Raw genomic sequence first — 18,767 nt, 5'->3', positions numbered from 1 at the left:
ATATATATATTATTTAACAAGAAATATTAATAATATGTACTTTTAAAACCAAATTTGAATCCGATTATCAAGAACTTAAATCTACAAAAGGCTTAAGAATATTAATAATGGCCCATTTATTAAAAATATCTCACCAAAATAGTTTCAGTAAAATTGACTTAATTAATGCTATAAAATATCAAGCAAATATAAAAATATAGTTATAAATTTGTACTTTTTAAAATTTATTTATAACTTTAAAAAAATGTTAGGTGAGTTTTCGGTTATAGGTTGAATGACAAACATATATAGTTCATCTAAAAATATAAACTATAATTTTTTTTTTATTTAAACTGAATATGACTGACATTTAGGAACTTAAAACTACAAAAGACCTAATTTTAATAATCGTTCATTAAATAAAACATTCATCTCTAATTTTCTTACTAAACAACTAATTTTCTAAAATTTCAGAATGTAAAATAAATTTAATAATATTAATATGTATAATATATTAATGTTATAAAATATCAAAAGAATTTAATAATATAAAAATGATATGCTTATAAATTTTTATTCTTTTAAATTTATTTCTAACTTTAAAAAAAAATATTAGGCTAGTTTTTGCTATAAACTGAATACAAGAAACATGCATAATTAAACTATAAACACTAGTTTTAGTTTTTTTTTCTGAAAACCAAGTATGACTCTGATATTTAAGAACTTAAAACTAAAAAAGATTTAATTTTTATAATGGTCCAATAATCAAAAGCATTCTTCTTTAATTTTCTAACTAACTAAACAATTTTCTGAAATTTCTACTAGCGAGAAAAGCAGGGAAGAAATTTCACGCTATTTTGTAAAAAATATAAAGTGAAATAAAATATATTTATTCCATTAGGATAATGTATTTTTTTCTGGGTCGCGATGACGTACGCTGGCGCGGCGTCTTAAAACGTCATTGTTTCGCCTGCCTCTTTTCAATCCTTTTAGGAGGATTCTGGAAACAGGAAATCGTGAAAGGGAATGTTTGTACACTCCGGAAGGAAAATGGATTTTCTTATTTATGGTACTATTTGTCGTACTGCGGAAATGTTACACAACAGAGGGAAACTGTATGCAAACTTTCTTTCTCATTTGTTGGATTTCTTTTGAATTGTGGATTTTATATATCATATTTTACTGGAATGGAAATTTGTGACGCAATCAGCTAAAAAGTATTTGTCCGAGTATAAACATTTCAAAGAAACTTAATTAAGGAGAAAAATTCATATTGAAATTGATGAAAAAAAAAGCTGAAAGTTTTATGCATTCGTTTATCTGTACAGAAGATTGGCATTAAAATATTTGGAGTGCTTTTAGCTGTAAATTTGTAAATTGGCTTTTAAAGGCGTGGTCTGGTGAACTGCAACTTTTTCATTAGCTAAAATTAAAATGATTCACAATGTTTAAAAAGAACTCAAAATACTAACATAACACTAATTCGATATCTTTCGAATTCCGCACCCGGCTCGCACCGACTACAGTGCTGGCATAAAATATGTTTAGTTGTAGACGGATCATAGGTTAGAGTCACCTTACAGTCAGTGGTTTTTATCTCCATATAAAGCAAATATGGGTAAGTTCCATCGAAAAGTCCTCCACCAAGACGAATTTCTCCCAATACTTGATTCAGAAGACCTCTCCTTCTCTCCCTTGTCCTCTGGATTGGGTTCAAAATTACAGGGCTACAGAGTTGAATATTGGCAGTCGTAAACCCTAAAATAAGTCTGCTGTTCAACGACGGTTATAGAATTTTTAAAAAAATGATATCTTTAGTGCTGAGATGTAATAGTAAATTTTCAAATAATGTTCAAATTAATAATAAATCCTTTTACTTTAAAAAAAAACTTAAATTTTAATTTATTTAAATTATTTTCAACTTACTGTTAATTTTCTTAATTATTAATTTAATATATTTTGATTAAAAAATGGCGGTTTATTTAACACAGATAAGTTAATTTTAACTTTAATTAAATATTAAAATGTTTCCACGCTTATGCTAGAAGCTTAGATGGCTCAGTGGTTTAAGACACTGAGCTATCATTGTTAACTACTAGGGCTCGATCCTCAGAGGTGGCTTTAAGCCCACCCAGATTTAGATCAGCTTGTTTAAGAAATAAAAATGGCATAATGCTAATGACAATGCCACAATCATGACATTGTTTCCGTAAATGTGGAGCCTTAACCTTCAACGTGGTATTGCAGAAATTTTTTATGTTTTTATTCTAATGTTAGACCAAAGAATATATAAAGGGTATAAAGAATATTCTTTGGTTAGACCATGCGAAAATGTGGCGTAATTTTTTTCGCAGCTCAAGAAAATGGCAGCACCTTTTGTCTAACGCCTACAACGCTCTTTATCGGTAATAGCTTAACTATTAGTAGAATGATTAGTTTGACATTTTCTTTTTAATTGAATTTATTAACTGGAATTGTTTAGACATTTGTTTTAGTTTTGTTTGAATAAAATACTTTGATTCTTTTTCCTTAAGAACATCGAGTATTTATTAAGGCAAAAATAATTTTTTTTTACAAACCAGGTAAATTCAATTGCAATTTGATTTAAATATTTTAACCTTACCTTATTTTTCTTGTTCTTAAACTTAATCGATTGAGTTCGAAATTTATCATTATTTCATTTAAATTAATAAGAGACTATAAATATGTATAAGTGTTGTTCTTAATAGTTACTACCTAAATTGTTTTTGATAGATTATGCTGACACTTTGTGTTTAGTTGTATTTATCATTCGACAGAAATTAATAAAAAAGATGGAAGCAAATGTATAAATATGACATTAACACCAAAACCTAGAGTGTTTACTTTTTAAATCTATAGCGCGAACTAAATGTTTCCGATTTAAATTGATAGATGGCTCTACTGGACACAAAGAAACTTTGAGAAATGAATTTCTGTGACGTCAATGCAGAGGGCTTATATATTTTTTCATCGGAGGTATTTTATCAATAAAAAGCAATTGATTTTGCTCAAGTAACATGGTTTCAATGGTTGACGAGCACTGTGAGCGGGGTTAGAAGACCCTAGTAGTTTTTTTTACGAACAAAATTATTTTTAATCTTTTATCATTGATGAAAAATGTTTGTCAAGTAAACAAAGCAGCAGAAGTAATTAAATGTAAAAAAAATTTTTTTTTCATAACACCTATCAATAAATACATGTTTAACTAATTATAACATTAAGTTTCCTAAAGAGTTTAGATTGAAATCGAATTTTGTCATTTAAAATATTTCTTGTATTTAAAATACAGAAAACACTGGGGAACTGATTTTTTATTAAATTTTTACAAATACTTGATCTTGCCTATTTTTGTTGCGGGGATTTCTAATCTGAAAATAGTTTTGCTCTTAAAGGCTACAGATTTTTTTAAAGTACATATTTTCTCGAAAATACAAGTTTAAAAGCGTTATATGTAACAAAGGGTCATGTAAATGTTTCAACAAACTTCTAGTGGAGTTAGGACACATCATCAGGATTAAAATTGCATAGGAACCAGTATCTGGAAATGTCGTCATACGCCACTTGGGGCGTTTCTTTATACCATATGTTTCATGTTTCTTGTACATTTCGACACAAAATATCGAAAAAATTGTAGCTTCGATAGAGAAACAGATTGTAGATTTGAAATCTGCGGCGTAAAAATATTCAAGATCCGTTAAAAAAAAATCTCATGCACACAGAAGAAAAAAAATGTCCCCCAGTGTAAGGTTAATTACACTGGGATGCATTTTTTTCTTATTTTGAGAGGGGAAAAACATGGCCAAAACGATTAGAATATCGTAAAATTTACCATGTTTCTCTATGGAAACACTAATAAGCTTGTTACATTTATAGAAACGCATTGGTAATGATTTTGATACAATTAATTCTAAAATACGGCTTAATTATAAGTGATAAAATTTGGTAATTTTGTCATGATGCCTTAAAGCATGGCATAAAAATGATTTATTCGGTTAAATTTATTTGCGTTTTTTTGTAAGTGTGTAGTAATAAGGACTATAATTATAAAAAATAGAATTTCCGGTAAACTGTTACCATATAAAAAAAAAAGAATTACCAAATGATTGAGTTAAATACCGTATATTTTGGTTTTAATGCTAGTATTATGGTTTTCTTTTACCAGAAAATGTCATTACTATGCAGTACGATAATTTTACTAGAATTTTTTTATAGGTAAAGACACTAATCGTTATTGTTCCTGTAGGAATTTTATTGGTTGGTTAAAAAAAAATATTACAAAAAATACTAGTAAAATTCAGAAGTTTTGTAAGGCAGTAATAACATTTTAAATTAACTACTTACGATAAATATGAGTTTAAACAAGTATTCATTTATAACATGCAACTCAAAGTGCATTGAACTTACTTAAAGTGCAACAGCTACATTTGCAGCTCAATAAATCTTTTAAGTGCAACAAGCTTGTTTCGGAAAGAAAGAAACCATAGATTTTAAATAAGTAATGACTTGTTACAATAAAGAAAAATTATGGCTAAGAACGCAGATAATTGTATTGTTTTTCGAAACATCTTTTATTAATAAATAAAACAAGGGTTTTTAAAAATATTTTATGGCTTCATATCGAATTTTTTTTTAAATTTTTTATAGATCATACTTTATTTCGATTTTATTATTGAAAAAATTATTGTTAATTTTCTACTTAAAATGAAATTTATTATTGTTGAGTTTATTATCAAATATATTATTCCAGCAGATAAAAAATTTTTTCCTTGACGTCGAGGAGGGAAATATTGTGAAATTTGAAGTAAAAACTATGTCTACGTAAGACAGGATTATTGTAAAACTAATTGAGAATTTTACTAATTCTAAGGGGAATTGCCATTTTTAACAACAATGTGGACTGAAGTAAAGCATTAGCCTGTTTTTAAAAAAGTGTTTAAAAAAACTACAATTGGAAAATTGTAGCACTATTTAAAAATTATAAAAAGAAAATTAATTTTTCTTTATTTACTTCTTCATTATAATAGTTTAACTCCTGTTGCATACAAATACAGTTGAAGAAGTTTTTCAGAAGAAATAATTGCAGCAAAAAAAAGTAAACATATCGTGTTGCGCAGAAATCAAAAGATATGAGAAATACATAAGAAAAAAATTAAAACTGAAATAGACTTTCCCGTTCAGCGGAAATAATTTCAATTTAAAATATCATACATCAGCAGCTTCATTTAAAATGTCATAACGTATTCATACTGTTTTAGAAAACTACAAACAAGGAATTTTGTATACCATATGAACAAAAAAATAGTTTAAATACTGTATACTTTGGTTATGAATATCAGAATTATGTTTTTTTTCACCAGAATTTTTATTGCCTTGCAGTACGGTTATTTTACCAGAATGTTTTCCTCTGTTTGAAGAAAACACTTTGCTGGCTGTTCCAAGTACGAAAAATACCGCATATTAGGAATTTTAATGTGCTATTTTTTGCTTCTCAAGATTCAAACAATTTCTTTTTTGTATTTTTAACAAAATATTTGATTTTGGTAATTTTTATCAAACATAAACATAATGGGACACTAGTTTGGGATTTTTCAAATAAGTTGTTAAAAAATAATTTTACACTTTACTAGGAAGTTAATGGCAAATAATTCATTTTTTCATAAATGGCTTCTTTCATAAAAAAAAATTTGCCAGAAGAATGTTTAAATATGATATCATTAGTCAGTAGGATTTTTCAATAAAATTAACGGTGTCATTTAAGAATGTACCAAATTGAAAATAAGGAAAAAATAAATCTTTTTAAACTGCTTGATAAACTTTAGTGAAAGAGATTTAAGGGGGCATTGAAAATAGTTTGTTTTGATAGATGGGCAAAGTACCAAAAAAGTTCGGAAACGTATTTTTTAAACAATATTATTAAAATTTATATAGGTTTGAGTTTAAATATATTTTGAAAGCATTATGAACCATTAATAAAGATAGTTTTTCAAAAAGATTTCTAATGATTATAGATCTTTTTAAAATCTTAAAACGCCCTAGTTTCTTAAAGTTTTAAATTTTAATTTAATGACAATTAAGGGATTTGACCTAATATTTTACATATATTTTTCTTTTATACTAAAGAAATTTTAAATCAGAAAACTAAGCTCTATAACAATTTAATATGAAATAAACTCTAATTTTGATTAAAAATTTTTTTTTTAATATTTTGAAGAAAAATAAAGTTCTTTTTAAAACATAGTGAAACTTTTAACAAATTTTTGTTTATAAATGTTCTAAAATTGAAAGCATTGTCATTTATTTACTTAGTTAAAACTTAGACAGTTAAACTTACGCTGCAATAAAAAAAAATTTCGTGAAAGCATTTAAAATCTGAAGTAATTATTTTATCTTAGATTTAGGTTCAATAATAATTGGAAACTTTATTTTTTTATTATGATACTATTTAATGCATATAAACAGTATTATTTTTGTATTATTTTGTATTATATTTTGGTATTATATTTTTGTATAAACAGTATTATTTTTTTAAAAAGGGGCGATATTTATTTATAAATAAAAAAATACTAAAACTATTTTCAAATAGATAACATACATTGCTCATAATTTTAACCTATTAGTTAAAACTTAGATTTTTACCCAAAGGTATTTTACCTAAAGCCCCAATAAATATTTGACCTTAGCTTACATTCAGTAAATAATTACAACTTATGATATTTAAATAAATACTTGACCTTAGCTTTACATTCAATCAATAATTACAACTTATGATATTTTTATGTCAAATATCTGACATGCTTCTAATACGATATGCGAAGAAGTGAGACATTTGAATAGAAAGAAGAAAATGGTCAATAAGTTTTAATAGCATTTCTTTGGCGTCACATTTTGAAACCTTGGCGAAATATAAACTAGTTCGATTTTTACTAAACACGCAATAAACCGAACGATATCAACACAAAGCCGAGAAAATATTCGTACGAAATGTTTCAGGTTAAGTCTTCAAAGCAAACGACATTGTTACCATGACATTCCAAGTTCTATGCAACAAATGGTGTAAGATGAATTGAAAAGATACCAATAATTTCAAACATAGGTATGTCATTCATTTTTCAGAATCGGTTACAAATAATCTTATCAATTATCTTTAAATAATGAAATGTTTAAGTCAAAAATAATTTTTTAATCCAAATACTAATTTACATCTCTTGTGTATTAAGAAAAATAATTTTTAATAATAAAGAAAGTTTGGCATATTTTGTTTAACCGCGAACAAGTAAATTCCTTTTCTATATTATTTTTATTTTTAATATTTTTATTATTCATATTTTTTATTATTTTATATTTTCTTCATTGCTATTTTTCGATATATATACATAAATCTATATATTTTCCTTTTTTTGGTGGCGATCTTTTTTTGCGCTAAAAAATAGTTAAATTTATTCGCGCTCTGCTGTCCAAAAGATATTTAAATTTTAATTTATTAGTTTTAACTTTAAGTTAAATAATTTAATTCATTACATTTTATTGAACATTTTTAAACTTTTTTTTTAATTTTAAGGGACATTTTAAGCTAACTAAGAATCAGATATCAAGAACTCTATTAATACCTGGAAAATCCCATGGTATAAATTTTTCTCCCAGGAATGTCCAGATTTTTTTTGATTGCTATCAGCATAAAATTAATAAATATCTAAAACTATTAGTAAAATATTTCTTTATCCCTATTTAAAGAGCTTTTGATAGGATTAATTATGATAAAATTCTCAAATTTTGCCTCATTTACCAAATGTTATCACATATTGTATAGCCATATTTAACTGTTAATTTAATTGTTAATTTTACCAAACTCTTTATCAAAGCGTTCCTAGCTTTCTGTGTTCCCATAGAACCAGAAACGTGGTGAACTTTACCATATTCTGGTAGTCTTGACCATACTTTTTTCTTATTGTAACAGTCCATATATCGTAGAAAAAAAAATGATTTTTGTGATAGTGAGTAAAATGATACACAGTAGACTGAATACACATACATTATTGTAATAAAATACGGATTAACCTAAATAACTTATTATCTTGTGAATGGATCTTCACGTACTATGACTCAATCTTAAAGGTTTAAATGGGGTTTACATGCTAAGAAGTGTAGATAATATTTTAAGATATTTGATTAATTAGTACAAACGATATTTTAAGATATCTAATTAGTTAGTGTAGGCGAATCTTTAAGACTATGTATTAAGTGAGTTAGCAAAGACGATATTTTAGCTTTTTTTTCTTCCTAAAAACAAGTACGGGAATTTTCTAAATCTCATGGAAAAGCGTATCAATAACTGTAAAAAAACCAAAACATTGCTCAGATTTATGATAAAATCGTCACGAATAAAGGGTAAAAAAAAAGTGATTATTTAAATTCAAAATTTGCGTCTCGTAATATCGTATTTATTAAAAATATTTTTATTTTCGAAACCATGTGGAATACGGTAGCAATAACTGTCGAAAAAACGATCGAAAATCACATAGAACGTTAAAATCTGTGTAAATTAAGCACGTCAAAAAAGTCAATAAGAGATAATTTGGATAAAATCAATAGGAGATAATTTGGAAAAAAATTCAAAATATTCTATATTCTTTTTCAAAATAAAAAAATAAATATTACTTTTTCATTGTGTTCAAACTCTGCCGTGAGCTGCAATTCGACAATTGGTGGGCCACATGTGGCCCATCCCAGTTGTATGTCTTTCTACTGTGACTGACCAGCGTCCTGAACGGCGTTTAGCTAAATTTTCGGAATTAAGACGTGTTTAAAATTGTTTGAGGTGCCCTCCTATCCATTTACTTAAATTACTGATAACTTGAAAAACCAATTTAAGAAAAACGGGACGAGATAGACGTAACGGTTCGCAGCGTTCTGCTTATGAATCAAGATACATTTTTGTCAGATTAAAAAAAAATTATTTTCTATATTTAATTTAATAAGAATTGAAAACTTTGGATTATGAAGCAAAGTTATAACAGCCTTAACTTTTCTGAATCTGTTTTCCTTAAACTAAGCTTAACGTGGAGTTTGTATAACAATATATGGGAGTTTTCATAATAACTTTAGCATTTATTTGTAATTTATCAAGTTACTTCCATGAAACTTTCATGCGACAAGTATTTGAAACTATTATTCAACAAAACTGAATTTACAAACTTTTGGTTGCTTCACAGACCTACTGGCTCTGCACGTGAAAATAAAACACTCCAACATTTGATTCCATTCTGTACAGCCTATTAATTTAAATAAACATATTACGGTCAACTTTCCAAAAACAATCAGCTGCTTTTTATTTTATTAAACAAAAATTATTTTTAGTAAATGGTACATAAATTGATCAATTTTTAAAGTTTTTATGTTCTATTTACTATTATTTTAATTTTTTTAATTTCATGCATAGTTATCTCTATAACTGAGCAAGACTACCAATAACAATAAACTGTTACATTTTCACCAGCATTTAGTAATGTTGTGATTAATGTTGTGCTTATGAGATTCTTGAGACAGAAATTGTAAGAATGAGCTGTCGATAACAGCCAAACGTGGAATGAGACTGTGAAACTATGTAAATGATATTAGTGAGCACTTTGAACCAAATGACTGAATTCCAATGACAAAAATGATTTATTCGAAGGGCATTTCAAATTACAACAATAATTTTTTATAATTAACATTTTCTTTTGTGCACAAAACAATCCAAACTTTTCTACGCTGATCGCAACTTTTTTTTATCTTCTACCACTGGCTGTTCTATTTTTCCTATTTTCCAATATCACATTATATGATTTTAGTCATCTTTTGCTAATGTAAATCTTCATATTCTAATTTACAGAATTTAAGAAATTCTTCTAAGTCCTTACAGATGTCTAAAAAATGTTACTATTACCATTTATACCTAAAAAAAGGTAAATTTTAGAGTAGGGATGGATTTCTTAAAAAAGAATTTCGTTTATGAGCAGATCCTTGGATTCTTTAGTCTTAATCTAAGACGAAGTACTGGTTGAAGGACTGGTTCAATGTTGGTGACCGCACTAGCATCGCTATTTTGAAATTACTTAGACAGATTGCTGTGGTTCACGAAGTGCACCTCCAATGGATCTCTTCGCATGTAGGGATTTACGGAAATGAGGTCGCTGACGACTTGGCAAAGCAGGGCTCAGTTGAGCCATTGTATTCAGTTGCCTCATTGACTTTTAACGAGCTTTACTCCATCAGGAAAACAATGACTAAAAGTCTTGGAGGGTCCCTCCATCCCATGATTCGTATTGGCGGAGATGTCCAGGGGGCTCCATCGGCCTTTCCTGCGATAGAGCCGACCAGACGGAGCTATCGAGATTTGCCAGCGGCCACCTGAGGAGTGGCTCCTTTTGCAAATGACAACAGGGTTTTCCCGGTTTGTGCAAAGTGCGGAGTGGAGAGTGCCTCCCCGGAGCACATTCTGGCATGTCTTCACATTTCTAAGGAGACTTTCGCGACGGACCCTTAGCTTGCCCTGGATTTTTTGAGAGTGTATGGACTCATTGATAATGTCTAGCTGCCGCTAGACACAGAGAGGATTAGTCACACACAGTCTTAATCTAAGACGGGGAACCTATCCTATTAAGTACATATTAAAAAGTACATATTTAATTACTTTTATTCTCTAACGTACAATGAAAACATTTAAAAAAAATCTATATAAGACGGATTCGGAACGATTATGATTTTGGGATACCATTTTCCACGAACTAAAGTATTCCTGTCCCTTTTCACAAGTCTGTGTAGTGGGAGAGACTGATTTTTACGGGAGTACTAAAAGAGAAAACTCAAACTATATTTCAAATTATGAAATTGTTTGCAGCAGTAAATAAGCGCAATTTTATTAACTGGTATTTATTGTGCTTTTAAAGACAAGTTATAACCCAACTATGACCGACATGGCTGTTAAAGTTCAGCAATAAGTGTCGCACAAAATGGGAATAAATGCGTGAAGTTTCTGAATGTAATAATGTTGTGTATGTTTACAATATTAAGTGAATTTTAAAAGTAACATCCTATTTAGTTGAAGCGTTTTAAAGAAGAATCCATTTTTTTTACGCGAAATAGTAAAATCAATAAGTAATATCTATAATTTCAATTTTATTTAAACACCTAATTTTTCTTTTACTGTAAAAAACTTAAAAATTAATTATATAGTATTAACAGCCACAATTTTATTTTAAGACTTATCAGTAAGAGTGTCCGCTTTAGAATATTTAACCTTATTTTCACCATAGTCATAATAATCTAAGGTAAATACAGTGAAGAGCCAAAAAAAACTGCTATACCTGCCTAATATCGTGTATGGCCCCCGCGAGTACGCAGAAGTGCCGCAACACGACGTGGCATGGATTCGATCAATGTGTGAAGTAGTGCTGGAGATAATTGACACCATAAATCCTGCAGGGCTGTCCATAAACCAGTGGGAGTAAGAGGGGTGGGGATATCTTCTGAACATCACGGTGCAAGGCACCCCAAATGTGTTCAATAATGTTCTTTTCTGGGGATTTTGGTGGCCAGCGGAAGTGTCTAAATTCAGAGTGCTCTTGGATCCACTCTCAGATATGAACATTATTGAACATATTTGGGGTGCCTTGCAACGTGATGTTCAGAAGATATCCCCACCCCTCTTACTCCCACTGGCTTATGGACAGCCCTGCAGGATTTATGGTGTCAATTATCTCCAACACTAATTCACACATTGATCGAATCCATGCCACGTCGTGTTGCGGCACTTCTGCGCGCTCGCGGGGGCCCTACGCGATATTAGACAGGTATACCAGTTTGTTTGGCTCTTCAGTGTACAATGTGATTATAATTAAAGTTGCGATTTCAAAAATTGACAATTTTGAAACTAAACGTCAGAATGACCAGATATTTTGGCAAAACAATCGTGAGGCAATGGAATTTTGCTTGGCAATGACAAAAAAAACGTTGCAAAATCTGTCGCAAGGTGGCACTGCCAAGGTAATGTCAAGGAAAGAACTAAAAATGGATTCCTTACACACAGAAATGTTATTTTGGCCAAAAGGAAACAATAGAGTTCAGGGTTTATTAAAAATATATTAGCGAAAAGACAATGCGTTTTTACAGCGAGAACAGTGATAATGCAAAAAAGGAGCTTTATGGAACAAACATTTTACTGATGATAAAGGTATAAGTTGTTCGATGCCTTCTCCGCCTTTTCCTGCTACTAATTAGCAGCTCAAAACGGAATGCTCCACAACAGATCGGAGGGTATCTATCTGCAATGGATGTGGTGTATGATGCTTATCTTCAAGTTGGCTAGATTCTTAATCCGCCCTCTGTAAACAACATTCTAGAGGTACCCCAAAGTCAGAAATCACACGGGTTTAAGATGGGGGAGCGTGGCGGCCATGTTGCTTGTAAATGGCGGCTTATGATCCTATCATCTGCGAATTAAGCACCTTGCATGAATATTGTGTGATCCACACATTGACGCTGCTGAAGTGCCGGAAGGACATGGTTACGCAAGAGTACTTCATACGTTAGCCAGTAGCCCGCAAGTGTGATCTCTTCGAAGAAAAATGGACCGACGATGAACGCTGCCGTTATTCCGCACCACACTGACCTATTCAGAGTGAAGAGGTAATGGCTGTAGCTGGAACGGATTCTCGGCCACCCCATACCCAGCAATTTTACGTTTTTTAAGAACCTTGCAAATGGAAGTGTACTTCGTCAGACCACAGAATGTTCCATAGCCATTCGTTGTCACCTTCCATCAGGGAAAGCAATCGTAGTGCAAATGATTCACGTGCTTCCAGGTCAGCAGGTAGCAACTGCTGCCTACGACTTATTTTGTATGGGTAACAGCCCAAGATGTTCCGTAGGATTTAACGCACTGGGCTCTGATCTTCATATCTAGCATTCGGCCGATTCCCCGTGCTCTGCTGATTCCAGCATCACTGTTCGTCTTGTTCTTGTAATGCTGTAGCAACATAATGCTGTAGTTCCACTGCCGCAGCCGAAACTAGTTTCCCTCGTCAAATCAGATTCAGCAATCATTTTTCGCAGAACATTTGTGGTTATAAGACCCGATTTTATGGATTTTAATGTCCGAAGCTTCCTAATAGCTGTAAATGCACAGTCATCGTTCTTATAAAAAAAAAGCTTCAAGAGCAGAGCGCAAAGATTTATAGGATTCAGGATGAAGCATTCAGGATGAAAGATTTCAGGATGAAGCATTCAGACAAAGAATTGATGCTCTGCATTATTATGGCAGAGTAATTTGCATATCTCAAGACAATGTGAACCCTGTTAGCGCCATCTATCGGCACATTTTGGAATTATTCCCCCCCCCTCACCAAACGAAATTCCATTGCATTACAATTGTTCGCTAAAATATCAGGTCATTCTGACGAATAGCTTTAAAATTATCCATTTTTTGAAATCGTAACATTAATTATAATCACCCTGTTTTAAACTCAAATATTTTTTAAAATATTGTTTGTTTGATTTTAATTCTTAACAAGTTGATATTTAAACAGAAAAGTAGTTTTATACTTTGAAATCAAAGTAGACTTAAGGATTAATTCTTAAAAAGAAAACTAGCAACACTCCTAGAAATAAAAAAACTCACTTTTGACGATTCAGTAATCTTAGAGCTATATTTCGTTAATTTTGAGAATAATTCGGTCACAAAATCACGTGATTTGCGACGAAACGTGAACTCACAAATATGTGACGATAATGTTTCCCCAACTCGAAACCTTATCGTAGTGCATTGTGGGAGATTATTAATTAGAGTGAAGACCAGACGATTGAAATAAAGTGACGGAACAAGTTGACCCGGTTGTATGGTGGTCAAAGAGTTCGATTCCCACTTCAGGCATGTGAGTAATTTATCTCTCTGTTCTATTTGTTTATCTTGTATTGTTTAGGCGACTTTGATTAGCCTATATGGTGCCCACTACAAAGTGATTATTACAAACGTTAGCTATATAATAACATTGCAAGTTTTTTTTATTTTTTACATGAAATAAAATGACGAAATATTTCTTAACTTTGATGAAATGACAGTTATTTCGTCTCTTAGACGAAATATTTGCTTGGAGCATGTACAAGGAAACTGTTTTGTCAAAAACGAAGAAAGTTTCGTGAAATCTCAGCAACCATTTTTTACAGTGAAGTGGCGCACTAGATGCCCGAAAATAATAAACCGTAATTTATCTGGCACACCAAAAAGGTTTGCCGTCTCTAGTCTAAGGCATTATTAATTAGCATTTCTAAGACGCACGCCATAAATAATAAAGAACGTGTACTAGAACGTAAAAATCTAATCATTGAATTAAAAGTTATTCAAACCTTAAATTTTATTTTGCGCGTCGTACTTTGTTAAATTCGTTATTTATTTTATCTTTCTAATTGTACCTTTTGCCTTGCCATTAGAAAAAAAAAATTGTTAAATTGACTTTAATAATTACAAATGCATATATAATAGCACTCAAACAACAGCCAGTTGTTGATCGAGGGGGTCGAGGAGGTTAAGGCTCTATTAATGCAATGATAGGAGAAATTTGGTCTATATTGCGCTCCGACTGCTTTTATTTCTTTGATAAGCTGCTATCTAATAATTTATAGCACAGTAGGCTTCAAGCCACTCATAGAGATAGAACCTCGGTCCTACACTATGCAAACTTAGTGTTTTAACCACTGTGCTTTTACATTTTATAAAAATTACTAATGAGAAAAACTTATATTTTTTTATATACTTATCAGGGGTCTGTTGAGAAGAAATTTGGGTCTGTTAACGGACCCTTCACAAAATATCTTTTCATAAAAACGGACCCTTCACAAAATATTTTAACTTGAAAACGGATCCTTCACTAAATAATTTATCTTTTAATCGGACCCTTCACAAAATTGTTTATCCTCATTATTGTTTTGTTAATCAAATAAACCCTTCCCAGGAAGGGGGGAAAGAAAGACTGATGTAAACGAACTAAATTTTGTCTTCGGCAGACGCTTCTAAATGAATATTCTGCGTTCAGCAGTATAGGTTAAATACCAATTATCTGTATGTTGCATCGCTAATTTAGTAGCTGCAAATTGCTGTTTATTTTTTAAAATTTAATTTTTTTAATTATAATTTTACAGTGTTGAGCATAATCTTGTATGTCTTTACAATTTAAAAACTCCTTGAAAAAGTTTTATTGCAATAACGGACCCTACATGCACAAATTCACAAAAGCGGACCCTGGTTGAAAGAATGTGAATTGACGTTTATTTTATATTCACCAATTACGAGTAGTTTCTTCACAATTTTACAAAAACGGATCTTTCACAAAATGTCTGGACAGACCCCGGGTTATACACACTATACTTATATTTCACAATACTTATATTTTTTTTTAATCATAAAATATTGTTTTCAGAACTATCATGTTGACGTTTTTAAATTTTAGCTCCTTGCTTCATTTGTCTTCAACCAAAGAGTAAAACATAAATAATATTAATAAGGCATTTATGATTCAATTTTTGCTGCTTTTTTGTATTTTTTTACTTAGGATCCAATTAAGATCAATACAACAATTTAAGACAGCATTTTAAATTCATCGCTAAAAATTACTGGCAATTGATTGAAATGTTAAAAAAAAATACCTTCAAAGAAAATTAATAGACGATATACATTTACTTAGTCTCCCTTTACTTCGGGCAATAAATCATTAACTTTAGGGGAAAAAACTGTTTCTGTGTAACATTGGGAACAAGAAATCTGAAAAGAACAAAAAAATAAATAAACACACAGTGTGTTTTTTATTGGAAATCAATATTATAGAAACAGTTTAGTTACGTTAGACGAATTCAAGATCAATATTAGATGAAGAAGTTTTTGTTCTGTTAAGCTTTGCTTTTTCTCCAAGACTGACAATTAAAATTCTTCTGAAACTAAACATGTAATAATATCGATTATATCGTAACGTAAATACAGATTACTTAATTATATGAAATCGAATAAATTATTAATAAAACAGGAACTAATATATACTCACAATTTTACAGTTTAAATTCCCAGAAATTATGCAGAGATAATTCTATGTAATTCCATAACCTATTTTAAAACCATAGTAAAAAAGGCATTTCTATGTTGTACTAAAATCTAATTTTCAATTTGAATTATTAAGTTGAAGACCGTTGTTTTAGGCTCACTTTTTCGAGTAAATAGTAAAACAGAAAAACCACAGTAAAACAGATGGCATTTCTATGATATTGTACTAAAATCTTTCAATTTGAGTTATGAAGTTGAAAAAGATCATAGTTGCAGTTGTATTTTTATTTTTCCAAACAAAATGGTTTTAGGCAACGGAAAATAAAACATACTGTATCAGAAATCTACATTAGAACTTAGCCATGTTGGTCATAGCCACATATACACTTTTTAATGGGCAATAATCTTTCTATTTTATCGATAAAGTCATGTCAAGAAGTTTTCGTTGTCCAATTTTCCTTTTTCGATCTTAACAACGCACGACACTGCAAAAAATGGTAAATAACAATCAATAGTATGACCTTCATGCAATTTAGTATTCATATAATGGACATATGATGCATAGTTTAGCGAACTTTGAAATCTCATAGTTTGCACGACATATGCTTACAAAAAGAAAACGTTGATGGCAACATCGATTTTGAGAATCTTGAACCAAATTTGATCTGCACGTTCTGATGAAAGATCAATGCCACATGTGGCTAGATTTTTTTTTTCTTTTTAAGAAAGTGAAAATATGGTATCACTCATGAGCATACCATCAGAAAAGGGAAGAGAAGGCACTAGTCCCCCTCCCCTATAATACTTTTCAAAACTTTTTCAATCTCATTTGTTTTTTTAAAACCCAGTAATAATTATTTTGTATATGAAAAAATAAATAAAAAATTTCAACAGTTTTTTAAATATTTTTTTTTATTCATCGAAAGAAATTGAAAAATACATTTTTACCTTTTCCAAAAAAATAAAAAAAATAGTAATTTTGCAACCGCTTTTCCATTTTTAAAAATATAGAAACGTCAAAATTGAGATATGCCATCGTTTCATGATATGCTCTTTAAACAAAAGCGTTATAGAATCTGTCTTGTCCCAAGAAGAAGTTTCTAATTATGACTGATGCACATTATACTAACTGTTTCTTTCTCACATTAAATAACTATGTTAAATAACTTTTTACCCTTATTTGCCCATCTCGGCCACTGTGGCTTTTCTTATTGCTTTTCTTTTTTTGTATTCTCTTTATTACTGTGGTTTCTCTAGTTTTGTTTTTCACTTTTCTTTTTTGGGAGGCAACTTTACGCTTTATGATGAAAATTACTTGTTTCTTCTCATTGACGTTTAGGAAGTCTAGAAAATGGACGCTTGTTTTTAAGCGCTTGAAACATGCCGATTGTTATTCATCATTTAATATATTTTTGAAGCTAATGAATCTTTTAATCAAGTAATATTTAACAACTTTTAAAAATTAAAGTAATTTTTAATATAATTTTTTAGTGTGCACACCTCTTACGTAGAGAATTGATTAAAAAAATTAGATTTTTTTATAAAATGCACGGTGCATTTTCTTATCTAAAATAAACGAATAATTTATTAATAAAAACTGCGGCATTTTTTTCTAAGAAAAAAAAATATTTTCCTTGTTACACCTATGGTATCTTGTTTGCAGTACCTAACTATTAATAAAAAAAATGATCTGTATTGAAATATACTCTGTACTAAATGATCTGTACTGAAATATATATTTGAAATATGTTACGACAACTTAAAATTTGAAATTTCTTTGTTTTAGCGAAAATACGAAGTGCTTGAATTTTTAAAGTATAAAAGTTCTATAGAGATGTCGGAATCTTAAATATTAGATTTTGAAACGTGCTCAATGTATTCTTAAACTTTTAGAAGGTTATTTTAGGAGTTTAAGGAAAGTTTCACTTTTATTTTTTTATCTTTCGTAGACAACTTTTCGTTTTATGTTTCAGAACATACAAAAGATGCCACAGCAACTGATTATGTAGAAAATATACCAATGTCTGTCCTTTAAAAATAATATAATATAATTGAAAATAAACTGAATTTTGTTACTTCAAAAAAAGCAGGAAGGATTGCCGTATTAAGTTTCAATGGCTTAAAATGCACAAAAATCCTTCCTGAATAAAATATATCATAATCATACGCTTCTAAGTAATTATAATATCACTGAAGTTTAGAAGGATATAAAAAAGTTTCAAATTGAATGCATAGTTTCCCGAATCTTTTTTATATTTACCGATTTATGTACAGAACAAACATATTAGTCTAAAATCGTTTCTTGTTGTTGTTAACACATTTCTATTGACCAGAAAATATAATTGATTATTTCTATTGACCAGAAAATCATAATATATGGTTCCATAATCAGAAGAGAAGAATCAGACCTTTTTGTTTTTGTTTTGATCAGTATAAAATTTTTAAAGATATTTATCTTTTGTTTAATAGTGTATGTATGCATGCATGCATATATATCTATGAATATAACTATAACTTTATATCTATATATATAACTATACATATCTATATATATACATGTATCTATACAAAAATATACATACATATATACATATATACATGTAGCTATACAAAAATATCCATATATATATACATATATACATATGTACACATATATACATATACATATATACATACATATACATATATGTATATGTATATACAT

At 29.6% G+C, this 18,767-nt stretch overlaps 1 protein-coding gene across 1 annotated transcript in view; it reads left to right on the top strand.

The window, feature by feature from the left end:
- The first annotated feature begins 6,956 nt into the window (after positions 1–6,956).
- Positions 6,957–18,767, top strand: part of LOC122270027 (adhesion G-protein coupled receptor D1-like) — a 37,842-nt gene continuing 26,031 nt past the window's right edge. Inside the window, exon 1 of the mRNA XM_071183446.1 lies at positions 6,957–7,093. The gene's annotated coding sequence lies outside the window, so the exon portion shown is untranslated. The remainder of the gene's footprint in view (positions 7,094–18,767) is intronic.

Source organism: Parasteatoda tepidariorum, chromosome 7 (genome assembly GCF_043381705.1).
Source record: "Parasteatoda tepidariorum isolate YZ-2023 chromosome 7, CAS_Ptep_4.0, whole genome shotgun sequence".
Taxonomy (NCBI): Eukaryota; Metazoa; Arthropoda; class Arachnida; order Araneae; family Theridiidae; genus Parasteatoda; species Parasteatoda tepidariorum.
Note: the sequence above shows the minus strand (reverse complement) of the source record. Positions and strands in the feature narration are given on the sequence as shown.